The sequence below is a fragment of the Neodiprion pinetum genome, chromosome 7 (assembly GCF_021155775.2).
Source record: "Neodiprion pinetum isolate iyNeoPine1 chromosome 7, iyNeoPine1.2, whole genome shotgun sequence".
Taxonomy (NCBI): domain Eukaryota; kingdom Metazoa; phylum Arthropoda; class Insecta; order Hymenoptera; family Diprionidae; genus Neodiprion; species Neodiprion pinetum.
In genome coordinates this window covers 5,424,154-5,434,919 of record NC_060238.1, presented here as the reverse complement: position 1 = coordinate 5,434,919, position 10,766 = coordinate 5,424,154, and the positions used below count along the sequence as shown (strand labels likewise).

Below are 10,766 nucleotides of genomic sequence, written 5' to 3'. Positions count from 1 at the left end.
CGTTGTCGAAAATTAGTTGCAAAATCCTGATTCAGAGAGCGCGATTTGGGTTATCGTTTTGCCGCGCAAACATCGCTGCTCCAGCGCTATCTTCAAGGTACTCACGCAATCCTGGGACGTCGAAGAGTTCGAACGCTCTCGGGTCCCGAATTTATACAAATTCGTGATGAATTTAATGGTTTTTCGCAATTAACTCGAACCGTGGGGCTGACTTGGATAAGTGATCATCAAATAAACAACTCAAAGCCACCCAGAGGTTCGTTTTTCACGCAATATGCCTGCTAATTGTGTTTTTCAACGATAAACAAATGACGATCGCGATTTAACCGTCACGTACTTACGCTGCCGACTTACAGCAAGATTAAATTTGTAAATATATTTTAAATAATCTAAGAATCTGAATTTGCCGTAAGAGTCTCACACTAATACGCGAAGCATAAAAATTACGTTTTGAAGTTGAAATTCGAGTATCTCAGCATCATTATTTAGTTGTATTAAGGCGGGGTTATAAATCACACATTTCTCGGAAGATTAGAAATTTGAAAATACCTTACAACTAAAATACGATACGTCGAAATATGAAAATTCGAAACGAATTTGGGTTAATGTTCGCATCCAGTGGCGGTCTTGTTTTATTTTATCAACCATTGTAGTTCGATTTTCGATATTTTTCAAATAGCGAGTTAATAATCCTGTGCACATAACCCGTAAATCATATCTTTTGGGCAGATGACATTGCGGCGGTAAATATAGAAATACGCCGTCGTCGCGATACGACGTTTGCGAATGTACTTTTATAAAACTTCGGGCTAAAAGGAATATATATCTATCTGCAGAAATGTTGTACCGAAAATTGTCTAAAATCAAAGAATCGTCCATCGAACCTGTACGTTTTCACGTAAATCATGCGTATAATTGAAATTTAAATCTATACGAGCGGGGTGTAAATGCTAGTTGCACGATTTTTTTTATTGTACAGACTGCTGATCATTGCAATGAATTATAACATTTCAGGATTCATCCAAGTATCCGAGATCTATTTTCCTCATCATCGCAACAGAGTTTTGCGAAAGGTTTTCTTTCTGTGGATTGAGAAGTGAGTTCGTCGGACATAGGTAAATAGTCAAGCTCATATCCGTGCCGTTTTTATAATTTGACATATTCTCACTTCTTTCTATCGCAGCTATCTTGTCCCTTTACCTGAGAAACGTACTGCTCTTTCATGAGAATGGAGCCACTGTCATCTACCATGTGTTCATTATGCTGTGCTACTTTGTCCCAGTTGTTGGAGCGATCCTTGCCGATAGTTACTTGGGCCGATTCAGGTAACAGGGTCTTATATATTCTATGTGATGTCACGCGGTTTGATTTATGCCATGGACTTCGCCTATCAAACCCAATTTTCACCTACCTGTCTTCTACAATCTGGATCTACGTTGATTTAATGTATTTAATTTTTTCAGGACCATCCTTTACTTTTCGGTAATATATGCCATTGGCAATATCTTGATGTGCTTTGCTGCAACACCGCCAATAGCCGTTTGGCCAGTGTAAGTTCTTTGTGATGAACTATGAAAAAAATTAGTCTATTCTTGATTATACCTCTTAATCCCAGACTTTTTTCTTCAAATTTTAATGAATACCATTTTGAGATTTCATCCTACTTTCTTAAAAGCTTTTTTTTAGTATATTTATACACTGACAATAAGCACTTTGCATAAATTCAATCTTGGAATAGTGTGTAATTATTACGAGAATGGTTTCTTCTCAAAAGAACTGAGGATTTCATATAAGTGAAATTTCCGTTCTTGAAGAGACACTTGATTGCAATTTTCTTTCCTGGAGAAACAAGACGAAAAATTTACTTTTCTAATTCACTATCATTCGAGGACTGACTGGAGTTGCATCATTCACAACAACGCTTCTTGAATCAATGAACGTAATTTTAATGTGTTCCCAATTCTTTAGAGCGATGACTTATATTGGGCTAATATTGATCGCGTGGGGTACAGGAGGCATTAAACCATGCGTAGCAGCCTTTGGCGGTGACCAGTTTCATCTCCCTCAGCAGCAACTGAGACTGCAGAAATTCTTTTCCATATTCTATTTCACCATAAATTTTGGCGGTTTTATGGGAATGGTGCTGACGCCGATACTGCGAAAAGCTTTCACTTGCTTCGGAGATGACACGTGTTATGCTCTAGGATTTGGATTTCCTGCTGCCCTCATGGTCACCGCACTCTGTAAGTGACAAGTTAACGGGTTATACCCACTTAGAATTTTATTAAAACCGATTTTTTTTTTAAATTTCATTTTCCTAATATACATATATTCAAATAAATATACACAGAATTTCATATCGATAAATATTCTCGAAGTTACGCGCACATTTGTAAAGACGCACCAGAGCGTATTAAAGTGGTTTCGAAACTTTGAATGCGTTTTTTTTTAAAACTATGTTTTCAAAGTCGGCGAGCATGATTTCTCGGAAACGGCTGAACCGATCAGTCTGAAATTTTTACACAAGCTTTATGAATATATTTTTCAGTCCTTAATCGAAGGTTTTTTCTCGCCAGTAAACATTTTCCATTTTATAAACAAATTAAGGCGACATTTTTTTTCAAAAATCGAAATTTGTTTTTGAGTCGTCGCCGTCTTGTTAAAAATTAACATTTTACTTATTCCGTCGTTTAAAGACCACATAATACTGTATATCAACTAAATCTTTTTTGTTTGTTCATTTCGGATGATCCACTCCAGAGATATCTTGCTCACCGCAAGAGGCCTTTTTTAGAGGTGCTCCCGGAGATCAGTTATACCAAGGTTTAAAAATCATGGTTACAACTAAAAAATATCAGAATGAAGTTCAATGCTACCCCAATATGTACATCAATTTTTGTAACGATAAATTGAAATGTCTCTTCATGGAAAATTTTTGAAAAATTGATTTTTTTCCGCGTCCTGACTGGGTGAAACCCCCTTAGACAAAATAACTTTGCGATAGTCTGTTTGAAAATTTTGTCTCAATCGCTTTTTAATCACAGTTCTCTTCCTATTGGGTAAACCACTTTACCGATTGAAGTACCCAAAGGAGAACATCACGTTGAATTTTATCAACTGCGTCACGGTGAGTTGAGCAATTATCTATACAAATTTTGTAACCGAATACTTGAAATCGAAAACGTTTTTCGCATCCAGTTTGCAGCTAAGCGAAGATTCGTTGAGAGGAAATCCCACCGGCGTGAAAATCACTGGCTGGATTATGCTGCCGATAAATTTCCCCCGAAACTTATCGCCGAAGTGAAGATAGTTCTGGCAATTCTGTTTCTGTACATACCTCTGCCCTTGTTTTGGAGTTTATTCGATCAACAGGTGAAAATGAGGACCGTACAATACACAGAGGAAGGATTTGTTAAATATCCCAAACATGGCGATCAAATAGGGTGAGACGAATGTTTTTTTTTCTGGTTAGAAGAAATGTTATTTATTGATGCGAGAAAATAATGGTCACAACGAGATACCGATTTAACAAATGAAACCACATTATGTAAATTAAAAATCAATAATTCCTTCGCCGTTTTTGATCGCTATATTTGGTAAATTAAAATTTCTTGTTTTGTATAAAGAAAATTTTAACAAATACTAACTGATCAGTTTGAATTTAAACTGCAGGGATCTCGGTGGACGTTTCAGGCCTCGCGAATGAACGGTGAATTTCTGGGGATTCAGCTGCTTCCTGATCAAATGCAGGTTAATTTCGCTTTTGTATACATATAGCTATAATTATTGCAATTTGTCGAAGGATTGAGACGTTCAGAAACGTTAAACGATAATTCTGAGCTAATTTCGAAAGAGATGAAGTGTATTAGTAAAAAAACAGACTGTAAGTTTTGAAACGAATTGATGATAGTAATTGAATTTCGCAATAAAATTCATCAATTTTTAGAACAAAGTCCTTTCGATAGTAAAAGTAGTAGAAAAAAATTATTTAATTTTCCAAAATCAGTTCTAACTATCGATTCTTTTTCTAAAATTTTTTCTTGCGTGCGTTTTGACAGGCGAAAAAAAATTTAAGACTTGAAACAATAGAGTAAAAATTCGAGGATCAGGATTTTAACGCTTTGTCGAGTTGACATGGGATGCAGGACGTGTTTCTTCAACTACCATTCTGTAATGATAGGCTCACTTAATTGTCGTTGGGTTACGAGTAACCGTGTCAATTTGTTAGATGAATAAATAACGTGGACTGAACATGACATAACTATATTGAAGTTATCTCAACGACGCGATATAAGGATTTCAATATAGGTGTAATGCATAATAAAAGATAACGGGAATATGAATAATTACAATCTAAATAATACGTTTCTATTCAGTACGTAAAGCTGAAACACGACGTCTGGCGTATTGTAAGAATGATAAAACGTTATAAACCGTAATAAAAAGTAACCTTGACCACTTGAATTACAGGTGTAAAGATAACTTCACGTAGTCCGTCTAAAAAGCCTTTTCCTACTGATATTGATTAGCAATATCTGTCAATTGCTTGTGACAATTTATATTAATGTAATAACTATCCGAATATATAGTGCACATTAAATTGTTCTGAAATGTTTGTATAGATTAAGGATCGAATTGAATCTGTCGTATGACAAATAATATGGACAAAGTCGTTATAATCCAACGCCAATCTTGACGACAGGTGATTAATCCGGCAATGGTGTTACTGCTGATTCCGCTCTTCGACAAGGGCATTTACCTATGGTTTGAAGGAAGAGGTCTACTTTCATCCCCTCTACATCGCATGATCGTCGGTGGAATACTCGCTGGTTTAGCATTCGTAACCAGTGGCTGTCTCGAATTGAAACTAGAGGTCCTCACCAACTAAGTTTATTCATTTGCTTATTGTTTATTCATTCGTTTATGCATAGAGAGAGAGAGAGAGAGAGATAGAGAAATTCAAACTCAGTCACTCTGAGAAGTTTTATTCGATTTCATCTGAACATCAGTTCGATAATTAACCTTCAACGACTGTCTCACTTTTCATTGAGATACGAATATCCGAGAAATTGTCTGCAATCTTGATTTCGCGTAATCTGAATATATTGCGCTTCCTCGGCATTGATAATCTCACTTATCAAATATCCTCATCACGTGGACGTGGGCGTCGCAGCGTTTTATCTGTGGTTTCAAAAGCTAGAATTATATTGTTTACATTATGTATGTAGATTAGACTGCACAAAATCACGAATATTTTTGTACAAAATTAAAGTCGAAATATTATAATATTAATATTACGAGCTGGAACTTGGACAACACCTTTTTTTCGTCATTTGGAAAAATATTTTCGACTTGTATTAAGAAAAAAAGTGGTCGATTTTTTTTATACGGTCTAATGTACATTAGGTACGACTTGATTGATAGTCAAAATATCTTAATGTACAGGAAACTTATCCAGTTTTACCGGACAGAGGCGAAGCGACGTTGAATTTTATAAACACGCTTCAGTGTGACATCGGTTTTCTGGCTTCATTCGAGTCGGACATAACCCTGATTGCCGGTGAGAGAAAAGTCTTCAATGTCACAGCCCGCAACGTAACTAAATACGATGTTTACTTGGTTGCACCGCCGCAATGCTCGGGAGTTCAATTGGAAAATCCGACATTAACGATTGTGGTCACTGCCACAGAGTCTCAAGTCGATACCTTCGTCATTGGCTTGGTAGGAAGAGACTTGAAAGTATTTGAAGCCGACGCTGATGAATTCAAGAAGTCTCTTAGCGGCCGGCCAAAAGTTCGGTAAAACGAATATCTGTCTGTGTTATTAAATCGAAAGTATTTTAAAGAATTGCGCACAGAGATTTGACTGTGTTGAGACCAGTGTTTTCCGATTAATCGTTTTTCCGATTAATCGATTAATCCAAGTTGGATCATAGTAACTCTGCAGGTCAATCGATATATAAATCGAAACCATCGATTAATCGATTATTCGAAAAAACGACCAATCGAAACTGCCGATTAATGGATTAGTTGGAAAAACGATCAACCGAAATCGTCGATTAATCAAAGCTACTCATTAATTGATTAATCACTGATGGTGAGATTAAACTACTCTTTGTCAATAAATTGACGAAGCAGGTTAAATAATCGACGAAACACGTAATAATTATTTTGTTTTCTTCATTGCGCACAGCACGATATTCTTGCGAGGATCGAAAGCATTAACCAACGTCACGATCACATTGAAGAGCGACAGCGGATTGGAGGATATGTATTTCGTACCGAACGAGGATCCTCTTTCAATGTCTGCATACGTCGAGTTGGAACCTGGGTCGTGAGTGCAACAGCCCTAATTCACGTTTCCCCCTTTCCAGTAGCGAAATAAAGTGAATACATTCATTGAAAATTGACCGATACTTGGGAATTGATTGGTTTGGATTGGATGAGGCGAGTTCATGAAACGGAGGCAAAAAGATTGCAACAACGCGAAAGTTAATTTGACAATTTGAAAGTACATTCGCGATCCTCATCTAGCCAAAATGTAGACTGATACATTATTACAGTAACACGGTTACTGACGAGGAAGGTATCTCAGGTCGATCTCTCCGATTTGATTTCTTTAGTAATTATTTATAGTAGACTAAAAACTAAGCGACGCATTTTTTTTTTTTTTTTACCTGCCATTAAACACTCTCAGGGGGGAAACCACCCTCCGAAGTAAGACATATCAAGGGACGATTTGGCAGTTTCACCCGCAAGAACTTAATACTTTTTAACCAATCAAACTGGAAAAGTTTTCTCATAACGAGAAAAGAAAAATGTAACTCTCGATAAAAAAAAATAAATAAAAATTGCCATATCACCCGTTGACATGTCTTACTTTGAAGGGTGGTTTCACCCCCTTAAAGCGTTTAACGGAAGATAAGAAAAAAAATTAAAACATATTACAAGAGAAATCAAATCGGAGAGATCGACCTGGGATACTTTTTTCGTGAGTTGGTTTTATGTGGTTGGTATCCTTTTGCCCACTTGAAATTACAGATTTCGGTACTCCGTCCATTACGGGAACGATACTTCTGACGTGGATGACGGAGATGCTGTTGACCTTGAACTTGGAGCTGTATATACGCTGGTGCTGAGAGAATACCTCGATGAAATTGTCGTGGGTTACTTATTGACAGGCTGAACCTCGATACAAACCGTCGGTTGATGCTAACACGAACTCTGCTTCCGCAGTTTCACAAGCTCTTCACAATGACGCCACCGAACAAAATCCACATGTTGTGGTTGATTCCGCAGTACCTGTTCATCTCCATGGCTGAAGTAATGTTTGCCATTTCCGGACTAGAATTCTCATTCACACAGGTATTAAATCTCCCGACGTTGCGATTGTAAACAAACTGATGTAAACAAACACGCCTTTCCTCAGGCTCCGAACAGCATGAAGACAGTCACCATTGCTGCTTGGTACGTCAGTGTAGCACTTGGTAATTTCATGGTTATCATCATCACGCAGGCACGCTTATTCAAAAGTCAGGTACGTTGATCGATTTACTTATTGTCGAACCAAGAGTCAGTCTCTCTTTGTTTATTAATACCATTTAGAAAAGGTTACATGTTAAAACTTGATTCAATTGCTTGGAGTATGATCTTATATTATCAGCAGCTGTAGTTTGTTGGACTTAATTTGTCACCTTCTTGCAAATCATAGTATGAGATCTATCGAATTATGAAAACATTACATCGATATCGAAATGCCACGAGGCTTTCAAATCAAAACGTTCTGTTATCTGGGTGGGTACTTAAGTTATGTTCGTGTTACGCTAATTGGCATACCAGAAGTTCTGCACTAGGATGATAATAATTTATAGTGTGTTAACTTTGTTTAAGGCGTTACATATACCTGGGAAGACTAAAAATAGGGTTATGTTTAAGAATTTTTTTCGTGTATAAAACTGAATTTCATTGAACAACCATTATATATTGCTTAAAGTATGATATTTCGTTTATATTACGTGAAAATTTGGTTGGCAAAATTTCAAACGGTAAAAAAGTAACAGTCATTATTCCGGGACGTGTTTTTGTTGATAGCGTTTGTGGTACCAGACGTACCTCCATTATTTTTCACCTGATTATTCATCTGAAAAAAATAATATTTTTTTCTCAAAGTAGATAGATAAAACTAGTACTTATCAAGCCGAAATTTAAAGTTTAATTCTTTCAGATCAAGACAGATCTCTGGAATAAAACAAGCGATGATTTGTCTCAAAATTGTGTGTTTTTCATCGTACTTACGTAATGTGGCTAAATTAGAAATTCATTTTATACAGATACATTACAGGACGTTAAACCTACCTATGCTCGTACGGTTAGTTATTTAATGAAAAAAAAGTTTTTGGTGTCAGAAGGAGATATAAATGTCAACCAATATGATTCATATTTCAATTATCCGTTATCGATATCAAAATATTATATTTACGCCACTTACTATTTGACTTTAACGATACATCTCGTTTTTCTCAACTGAATTTCACCCTGCTGGACTCATTTCTTTACGAATTACAAACAGGCCTACGAATTCTTTTTGTTCGCTGGTTTGATCCTGGTGAATATGGTGGCGTTTTCCGCGATGGTGGGAAGATATAAATTCGTCGTTCTGGAAACTGATTCAAGCTCGACGTTGAACAGAAAAACTGTCGAGAGATCCGAAGTCTTGCCCCTTCTGAAACCCACTCTTATAGCTTCTTACATACGCGGTCCATCCGCGACTTCAACGACTATCGCAACGTCGACTTCGAAATCTAGCAAATGGTAAACGGGATGATTATAAAACACAGAACTCAGTCTCGCACTGAATCAACCGCTGCCGTGCTCGCGATTTTTATAATAAATAAATATCTGCAATTAATTGTAATTTAATGTGTTCTTCGATAATTTATAATTTACAATAGCAGGTATGATTTTACAGTTGCATTTTCGTCTATTAATATTTTGACAACCTTCAGCTTTATCGTCTCACCGTGAAATAGGATTATTCTAACCACAGTACGACGGTCCCAAGTGCACGTGTACTACCCAAACAACACATTCGAGTATTGAGCAATTATGTGTTTCAAGCAAACCGTCATATCCGTGAGGTGAAATATTTATACAGTATTAATGACAACTTAATGACCAGTGACAAAGATATTGTATAAAAATTGTTTATCTAGAATTGTCATGTGGGTGTGACGTTATTAATATTTAACAGACACTTATCAACCGTTTCTGTGTTTAGTGTAATCGGATGTTTTACATCGATCTAGTAAAGACTATTACTTTATATTCTAAGCACACACACACGCGCACACACGTACTTATCGTATTTGGATTAATATAAGTTAAGTTCTTGGCATCCAGATTAACCCATCATAAATATGCCCTTGTTTCGCAGGCAGCTGTTTTACCGATAACGAACGGACCTTTCATTGTCAGTCGTTGTAACAATTAGGTTATACCGAGGGCCGCACTGAGAAAAATTTCATTTGTTACAATAACTAGAAAAATTCAGTAAAACAGGCATCGTTAAAAAAACCGTTTGAATATTGTTGGAATTACGAAAAAACGAGGTACGCGTAAACATTTTGCGCTATCGTCGATCCTTCTTTGGTAATTGCAACGCAAAATCAGTTTGTGAGATTTACTCTACTTTTTTAGTTAAACAAGGCTTTAACGTCAATTTATTCTTGCACGAGCATTAAATTTTCGCAACGGTTGCGAGAAAATATAGCAACAGTGATCGTAACGAGAAAGAATAGTAACGGGTACTAGACTTTCCGGTAACAGCTAGAAAACTAATTTTCATTTTCTACCTGGAACTATATTTTTCGTTTGTGGTAAAAAATGAAACTAGTTAGGAACTAAAAATTTCAGTGCGAAGGTGAAAATAAAAGAATATAAGAAAACTAGTCACGAGAAAGTCTCGCAAGTAGAATTCAGGTTTGATAAGAAAAATGTGGCGTTTATCAATAGCCGCTTTTACGAACGTTCGGTAGTTACACTTTTTACATTCTCTCATTTCAAAGAGGAGAATAACCTATTGTCAAAATTTTTCACCTTTTTCATAATTAAATTATTATATCCCTCTGGCGACAATAGCTTCACTGAATATTTGACCAAGGTTCAATTAGTCTGGGATATATTTTTATCAGAGTGACCGCAGACACTTGTATTGCAGATGTATTGTAATCATTTTCTGATTGACGTCCGTCAGCTACGAATAGTTGACCGTAAAAAAATTATGACACGCGGAATGTGCAAGTACAGATTTGAAAAGTTTCCCGCTGTCACTCAATATAATCGCAGACTTATCGCAGTCAATAACGCTAAGCTCGTCTGAAATTTTGCGTCACATTATAATTAAACTATTATTATAATAGTCACAAGTAAGTCGAATCACAATCTGCAAAGTGATCGATTAGGCCAGTCAAATGAAAATGTGAGATCCGATTAATTGACGTCACGCTGAATTTTACCTACGACAACACGATGCGTCTATTTTTTCCTTGTCATTTCAGTTTTCAACTTATTTATTTCGGAGCATATAACGGGTGGAACGTTATTTGAGAATTTGAGATTAATTTTTTTTTTTTGTGATTTTTAAATCAATTAGCAATTAGACGCATTTTTTAAAGAAACAAATTTTGCACGTTTATCACCAAATTTTCCGGGCATCTCCATAGCCGAAAATTTCTTTCCTTTGTCTTTGCAATTTTCAAACAAATGCCT

General features: G+C 36.3%; 1 pseudogene; it reads left to right on the top strand.

Moving 5' to 3' along the window:
- The first annotated feature begins 235 nt into the window (after positions 1-235).
- On the top strand, positions 236-9,241 carry LOC124223278 (solute carrier family 15 member 1-like; annotated as a pseudogene).
- Positions 9,242-10,766: the final 1,525 nt, after the last annotated feature.